This window comes from Cannabis sativa, chromosome 6 (genome assembly GCF_029168945.1).
Source record: "Cannabis sativa cultivar Pink pepper isolate KNU-18-1 chromosome 6, ASM2916894v1, whole genome shotgun sequence".
Lineage (NCBI taxonomy): Eukaryota > Viridiplantae > Streptophyta > Magnoliopsida > Rosales > Cannabaceae > Cannabis > Cannabis sativa.
The window spans coordinates 63,858,804-63,867,396 of NC_083606.1; positions in this window are offsets into that span (position 1 = coordinate 63,858,804).

An 8,593-nucleotide genomic window follows, 5' to 3' on the forward strand; every position below is an offset into this window, starting at 1 on the left:
AACACTACTATAAAATCTGAACTGGAATGGTCTATTGAAGATGATAAACTTTCAGCCTACAATAGCAAAGCTTTGCATGCTATCTTTAATGGTGTAGGTGAAGGTTATATCAAACTTATATCATCTTGTGTTTCTTCTAAGGAAGCTTGGGAGATCCTTCAAACTCAGTTTGAGGGAACTTCTGATGTGAAGCGATCTAGATTTATCATGCTTCAAACTAAATTTGATGAGCTTAGAATGTCTGATAATGAAACCTTAATTGAATTCTATGAAAAATTATCTGATATTACTAATGAATATTTTGCTCTGGGTGAAAAGCTTGATGATTCTGTTCTTGTGAGAAAAATTGTTAGAGTTCTTCCAGAAAGGTTCGATACTAAACTTTTGGCAATGGAGGAAGCTAAAGATTTTAGCACAATGAAGGTGGAAGAATTGATGGGTTCCCTACGTACTTTTGAATTAAATCAACAGATTAAACAAAAGGACAAACCCAAATCCATTGCTGATAAAGGTAAAAGTATTGCTTTGAAAGTTGCTGATAATGAAAATTTTGATAGTGAATGTGATGATGAGATTGCTTTATTAACTAAGAATTTTCAGAAATATATGAAAAAGCTGGGAAATAAAAGAATATTTCGAACGGTTCAAAAGGTAATACTTTCATTAAACCATCTGTCTCTAACAAAAAGAGAATTCAGTGCAGGGAATGTGAAGGTTTTGAGCATATTCAAGCTGAGTGTGCAAACACCCTGAAAAAGAATAAGAAAAGTTTCAATGTCACTTGAAGTGATGATGAAACCGAAAGTGATGAAGATAATTTTGAAAATGTTGCCCTAACTTTTGTTATGACTAATGTGTTGTGTGATTCACAGGTGAAAGTTAGATTGGTATGTTTGAATAATACCACCGAACAAGAGGAATCAGATTTAGATGAGTCTGAAATCTGTGAAGAATCTCTTGCTAAATCATACAAAGTCATGTATGAAAAATGGATTCAGGTTGCTTCTGAAAATAGAGAGTTGAATAAATTGAATAAAAAATTGTCTCATCAAATTGAAATGTGTGAATTGAAAATAAAAGAGTATGAGACAAGTGTTTGTGATAAAGATGAAAAAATCACTCTCTTAAAAAAGGAACTTGAAAATTTTAAGAAAAATGTTCAAATGCTTAACCCTGGATCTTCTATTTTTGAAAAAGCTCAGAATGCAGGTCAAAGAGGTTTCGTAGGCATTGGATCAAATGGGATGGAAAGTTCTGGAGTCACAAAGTTTGTAAAATCTAGTGTTCCAACGAACCACTCTGAGGCTACAAAGTCTGCTGCAACAATTTCACAGCCTGTTGTAGCAAGAACTGTTTCTGATGTTGCAAAATCTCCAGAATTTTCTAAAAGAGTAAGATCTCAGGTAAAAAGATTTGTTCCCACTTGTAATTTTTGTGGTATAAAAGGACATATCAGACCTAAATGTTTCACGTTGAAAAATTTGTTTAAAGCAAATTATTTTGGTAATTTGGAAAAATCTCAAAAGAAACATAAAGGTTTGAAACAAATATGGGTGAAGAAAAATTGTCTAGCTAGTTTTTCTGATAAAACTGCTGCATCTCAAATGTGGTATTTTGACAGTGGTTGTTCTAGACATATGACAGGTGACAAGGAATTTTTGACTAACATTCGGTCTATGCAATGTGGAGAAGTCACTTTTGGTAATGGCTTATCTGGAAAAGTTGTTGGTATGGGAACTCTAAATTTTGAAGGGTTACCTAGACTGAAAAATGTGATGTTAGTTGAAGGAATGAGAGCTAATTTACTTAGCATTAGTCAGATTTGTGACCAAGGGTTTACTGTTTCATTTAATAGTGATCATTGCTATGTCCTTAATGATGATAATGAATGAATCTTGCAAGGATTTTGATCCAATGATAACTGCTACACTCTAACCCCTGTGTTTACTTGTCATTCAGCTATCAACAACACCACAGATTTGTGGCATGCCAAGCTTGGGCATATTAATTATAAAAACCTGAAAAAATTGTCAAATGCAGGTATTGTTCGAGGACTTCCCAAGCTTGGTAAGGAAAGTGTTGGTAAGTGTGAACCATGTCAACTTGGGAAGCAATTAAAAATCACTCACAAGCTTGTGTCTGATATCAATACCTCAAAAGTATTGGAATTGCTTCACATGGATCTTATGGGTCCAATCCAAGTTGAAAGTTTGAATGGTAAACGATATATCTTTGTTTGTGTTGATGATTTCTCTCGTTTCACTTGGGTAGACTTCTTAAGAGAAAAGTCTGACACTTTTGATGCCTTTAAAACTCTTTGTTTGAGATTAAGAGTTGAGAAAGGTTGTAATATTGGGAAAATTGTTCGAATTCGAAGTGATCACGGTAAGGAGTTTGAAAATTCTGTGTATGATGATTTTTGCAAGTCTACAGGTATAACTCATGAATTTTCAGCTCCCAAAACTCCTCAACAAAATGGAGTTGTTGAGAGGAAGAATCGAACATTGCAGGAAATGGCAAGAGTGATGTTAAATAGCAAGAAGTTGACAAAGCGCTTATGGGCTGAAGCTATTAACACAGCTTGCTATATAATAAACAGAGTGTTTATTCGTCCAGGTACCTCAAAAACATCTTATGAAATCTGGAAAGGTAAGTGCCCCAATGTAAGTCATTTTCATGTTTTTGGATGTGTGTGTTATGTCTATAGAGATCGTGAGCATATTGGTAAATTTGATGCTAAAAGTGATGTTGGTGTGTTTATTGGATATTCCTTAAATAGTAGAGCTTATCGTGTTTATAACATGAGAACTCAAACTGTTTTGGAATCAGCTAATGTGGTTGTCGATGATTTTAAAGATTTTTCAGAGTTTTCCACAGAAGCCAAGATAGATAGTTTCATGGATGCTCCTCCAGAAGCAGCAAAAGCAGATCCTGATGTAGCAGAACCCATTTCTGATGCTGCAAATGACGAATCTGCTGCTGCAACTGAGACTGGAGAACCAGAACCATCTATTTTGACTCATCCAAACATCATCACTGATTCTATTCAGAAAGAACCAAGCACCAGAGTCAAATTGAATCATCCAAAAGATCTCATTCTTGGAAATCCTGAAGAAATCATGGTAACTCGCAGAAGGTATGTTAATCTGATCAACTTTCTTTGTTTTGTTTCTCAATATGAACCGAAAAATGTGAAGGAAGCCATGACCTTTGAGGAATGGCTCAATGCAATGCAAGAGGAACTCAACCAATTTGTTCGCAACAAGGTATGGATTTTTGTTCGAAGACCAAAAGGTATAAATATAATTAGAGCAAAGTGGTTATTTAAAAATAAAAGTGATGAGTTCGGTACAATTGTGAGAAACAAGGCTCGTTTGGTGGCACAAGGGTACACGCAAGTAGAAGTTATTGATTTTGATGAAACTTTTGCTCCTGTTGCAAGATTAGAATCAATTCGTTTACTTTTGTGTATTGCTTGTATTTTGAATATTAAATTGTTTCAAATGGATGTAAAATCTGCTTTCCTAAACGGTATTTTGAATGAGGAAGTTTATGTTGAGTAACCAAAAGGATTCAAAGATCCTCAATTTCCAGACCATGTGTACAAACTTGAAAAAGCTTTGTATGGTTTGAAACAAGCTCCTCGAGCTTGGTATGAAAGGTTAACTCAATTTTTACTTTCTCATGATTATCAAAGAGGTAGTGTGGATAAAACTCTTTTCATCAAGCATATAAAATCTAATTTTATCATTGCTCAAATTTATGTTGATGATATAGTTTTGGTTCTACATCTAACCATGAAGTGCAGGTTTTTGTTGACCAAATGAAAAGTGAATTTGAAATGAGCATGGTTGGTGAGCTTACTTTCTTTTTGGGTCTTCAAGTGAAACAAATGGAAGGAGGTACATTTGTATCTCAAAGTAAGTATGCTAAGAACCTTGTCAAGAAATTTGGTCTTGAATCGGCTAAGCAAGTAAGTACTCCAATGAGCACCACATTGAAATTGACAAAAGATGAGAATGGAGTAAAGGTAGACACTACACTTTATCGTAGCATGATTGGAAGTCTTTTGTATTTAACTGCTAATCGTCCTGATATTTGTTACAGTGTGGGAGTTTGTGCTAGATATCAAAGTAATCCTATGGAATCTCATGTATCAGCTGTAAAAAGAATTATTCGATATGTTAATAGCACTCTTGATTATGGAATTTGGTACTCAAAAGATACTAATTCTAATCTTGCCTGTATTAGTGATGCAGATTGGGCAGGCAATGCTGATGATCGAAAGAGAACAAGTGGAGGGTGTTTCTTTCTTGGGAATAATCTAGTATCTTGGCACAGCAAGAAACAAAATTCCATTTCTTTGTCCACTGCCGAAGCTGAGTACATAACTGCTGGCAGTTGTTGTACTCAACTGTTATGGTTGAAACAAATGTTGATTGATTATGGATTTGAATTGGGTGTTTTGACTATTTTTTGTGATAACACTAGTGCCATAAATATTTCCAAAAATCCTGTTCAACACTCTAGAACAAAGCACATTGATATAAGGCATCACTTTATCAGGGAACTTGTTGAAAATAAATCTTTACAATTAGAATATGTTGATACTGAAAAACAATTAGCTGATATTTTCACAAAGGCCCTAGATGCAAGTCGTTTTGACTCCCTCGAAAAGTCTTTCGGAGTTTGCATTGTTTAAATCTCTCTTGTTCATATTTTTGTACAATATTGTTATGTGATTCTTCTCTAGCTTTTAATCTTCTATCATTGTATTTTGACAAATCATGCTTATGCTTTTGGATTATAATTAGTTAGGATCTCATTCTTATCATACTTTGTGATGCTGTATTAAAAGATTCATGTTACTCTTTATTTGTGCCTAGGATTAAATAATGTACTTATACAGAGTTGAGCAATTTTTGTTTCAGTCTTGTCAGGCCCCTTGCTGGAATAGAGCTACCCATACGAAGGTGTGAAAGCCATCTTTTGAGTAAGCTGGAACATTGTAATTAGCAACTATGATGAGGATGCACTACCATAGAAAAGGGCTACCTTCAGTATGGTGTGATAGCATCCAGTTGCGGGATCAAATTGAAAAAGGCAAAAATAAAAATCTTGCCAAGGACAATGTGTTGGAAATTATTTTACCAGGATCTTAGATCTACTCACAAGTATGTTGATTAACACCCTAAATATGAACTTTCTAAAACGATGAAATAAACACATATAAAGTTTAAGAAACCTTACATTGGGTGCAGCGGAATTAAATGACTCCTTCCGTTTAGATTTCTAACCCTTGTATCCTTTCTGTCGCAGAGTATTATCAAGATCTGAACCTCGATCTCTTTCTCTGAATCTTTGATGTTGAAACTCCTATTGCTGATGATCTTTCTTCACGATCTTCCTCACTATAATTAAGGTATTGCTTGCTGTGTGTGGGAACTACTCTAATCACTAAGGGGTTTTGAAATATTCAAGGAAGAAGAGAGAGAGAGAGTGGCGACCAAGGTAGAGAGAGAGGCTCAGGTTTTTCTGAATGAAAAGTGTATTTTTTCCTGAAGCCTTCAATACCTATTTATAGTATTCCACTAGGGTTAGGTTTGACTTATTTGGCATTAAAAATAATGAAAATATCAGAGGTCAAACTCCTATAAAAGTTGCCGGCCATGGCTTATTGGATTTGGGCCTCACTTTTTGCAATTTTGCAGTTTTAACACTTTTGTATCTGATTTTCTCAAAAATGCCAATTTTCTAATTCAACCATTTAAATGACAATTCTAACTATTTAATGACTATAAATAATTATTAAATAATATTGTCATTTATCATATTTATTAATTGAACCATACAAAGTATCATAATTAACAAATATGCCCCTAATAACTCTTTCTTTACAATTTCGCCCTTACTTAGTGAAAATTTCACAAATAAACATAGTCTAATTTGAGAATTATAATTGATTAATCAAAACCAATTACATGAGTCTTACAAACAATATTATTTCAACTAGTGCGGGGACCATGGGTCTATATAACCGAGCGTCCAATAAGTAGATCAAGAATTTATCACTAAAATTCACTAACTTATTAATTCTTCGTTGAATCCACGCATAGAACTTAGAATTGCACTCTCAGTATATAGAATGCTCTATATGTTCCACCATATAGACGCATCATTAGTTATCCATTGTTATAATCCTAACGTGATCAATGATCCTCTATATGAATGATCTACACTGTAAAGGGATTAGATTACCGTTACACCCTACTATGTATTTTATCCTTAAAACACTTGACCCCGTATAAATGATATTTCAGCTTATGTGAAATGAGTACTCCACCATTTATGTTCGTTTGGTCAAGCTCGAAGGAGATCATCCTTTGCTTACTATTCGCCAGATAGAAGCTATAGATTTCATGTTTATGTTAGCGCTCCCACTCAATTGCACTACCGTGTTCCCAAAATGTACGTATCACCCTGACCTAAAAGTAGGCTTAACTAACAAATCAAAGAACACGAATAGCCTTTCAAGATTGAGCCTAATCATAACAGGATTAAGATCATTTGATCTAGGATCAACTAGGCGATATTGACTTGAATAGATTTTATGGTAAGTTTTATTAAATCTAAGTCAAAGTTCAATATCGGTCCCTTCCGATGCATACTCCATTCATCCAACCTGAGCTTTACTTTAACCAATGTTCTGGAAAGAACATAGCATTTCTCCAAATGCAAGTAAACTCTTGTTGTAGATTATCATATCAGTAAAACCCTGTTTCTGATAAATTTAGGAAACTTTATTAACATAGTCATGTTTACTTTCCAATGTGATGACAACACAATAAACAGGATCAAGTATGTGAAAAGGGTTTAAGATGAATTTATAAATCAAATAGACAAGCAATTGATAAAGTGAACCAAAACATACACAAATGAATGAAAAATATTTCTGTTTCTTTATTGATGTTAAATAAAATAGATTACATTGAAATGGAGTTTTATTTAGGGCATAAAACCCAACAAACTCCCACTTGCACTAATATAAAACTAATTAGTACATATCAATTAATCTTAAATTCTGACGGTGCTTTTAAAATGCTGTCACGGCCAAGACTTTGGTAAATGGATCAGCTAGGTTGTCCTCTGTGTCAACTTTCTCAACTAGTACATCCCCTCTTGCCACGTATTTTCTGATAATGTGATACTTCCTTTCAATGTGTTTGCTTCTCTTGTGGCTTCGTGGCTCTTTACTGTTTGCTATTGCTCCATTGTTATCACAAAGTAGTACCAGAGGCTTTTCCATTCCAGGAACAACACCTATACTGGTGAAGAACTTTCTTAGCCAGACAAGTTCTTTAGCAGCTTCGGCTGCAGCTATGTATTCAGCTTCCATAGTTGAGTCCGATATTGCGGTTTGTTTTGCACTTCTCCAAACCACTGCTCCACCCCCAAGAGTAAATACCATCCCAGATGTAGATTTCCTATTTTCAAGACTTGCCTGGAAATCTAAATTAGTGTAGCCTATGGGATTTAAAGCACCACCCTTGTAGACTAACACAAGATTCCTTGTACTCTTTAAGTATTTCAGAATATACTTAACTGCATTTTAATGTTCATGTCCTGGATTAGACTGATACCTGCTCACGATTCCAACTGCACAGCAGATGTCAGGTCTAGTGCATAGCATTGCATACATTAGACTTCCAACTGCATAGGGAATTTTCGCCATGTCCTCTATCTCTTGAGGATCAGTCGGAAACTGTTCCTTAGATAGACGAATACCATATCTAGAAGGCATGTTTGCCCCATTGGTGTTGTTCATAGAGAATCTCTCTAAGACTTTGTCTATGTAGGTTGTTTGAGAGAGAGCAAGAGATCTGTTCTTCCGGTTTCTGATAATCTGAATACCAAGAACATAGGCAGCTTCACCCAAATCTTTCATATCGAATTGAGTGTTGAGTCATTCCTTGATGTGAGTCATTTTTTTGACATTGTTTCCAATGATCAAAATGTCATCAACATAAAGGACTAGGAATACTACTACTTGGTCTTCCTTGAGTTGGTAAACACAAGGTTCATCTTCATTCTGAAGAAAGCCGTAGGTCTTGATGATTTCATCAAACCTTTTGTTCCAAGAGCGAGAAGCTTGCTTAAGTCCATAGATAGACCTATTTAATTTGCAAACTTTCTTTTCCTGCCCTGGAAGAACATAACCTTCTGGTTGCTCCATATAGATGGTTTCTTCAAGTACCCCATTAAGGAAGGTAGTCTTGACATCCATTTGCCAGATTTCATAATCGAAAGCAGCAACTATGGAGAGAAGAATTCGGATGGATTTGAGCATGGCAACAGGACTAAAAGTTTCCTCATAGTCCACGCCTTCTTTTTGGGTATAACCCTTGGCTACAAGTCTAGCTTTAAAAGTTTCGACTTCGCCTCCAGCTCCTCTTTTCTTCTTGTAAACCCACTTGCATCCTATCTGATGATAGTCGTCAGGTGCGTCTACATATTCCCAGACTTTGTTCTTTTTCATGGAATCCATTTCTGAATCCATGCCGGCCGACCATCGTTTCCGTTGCGGACTAGCCAT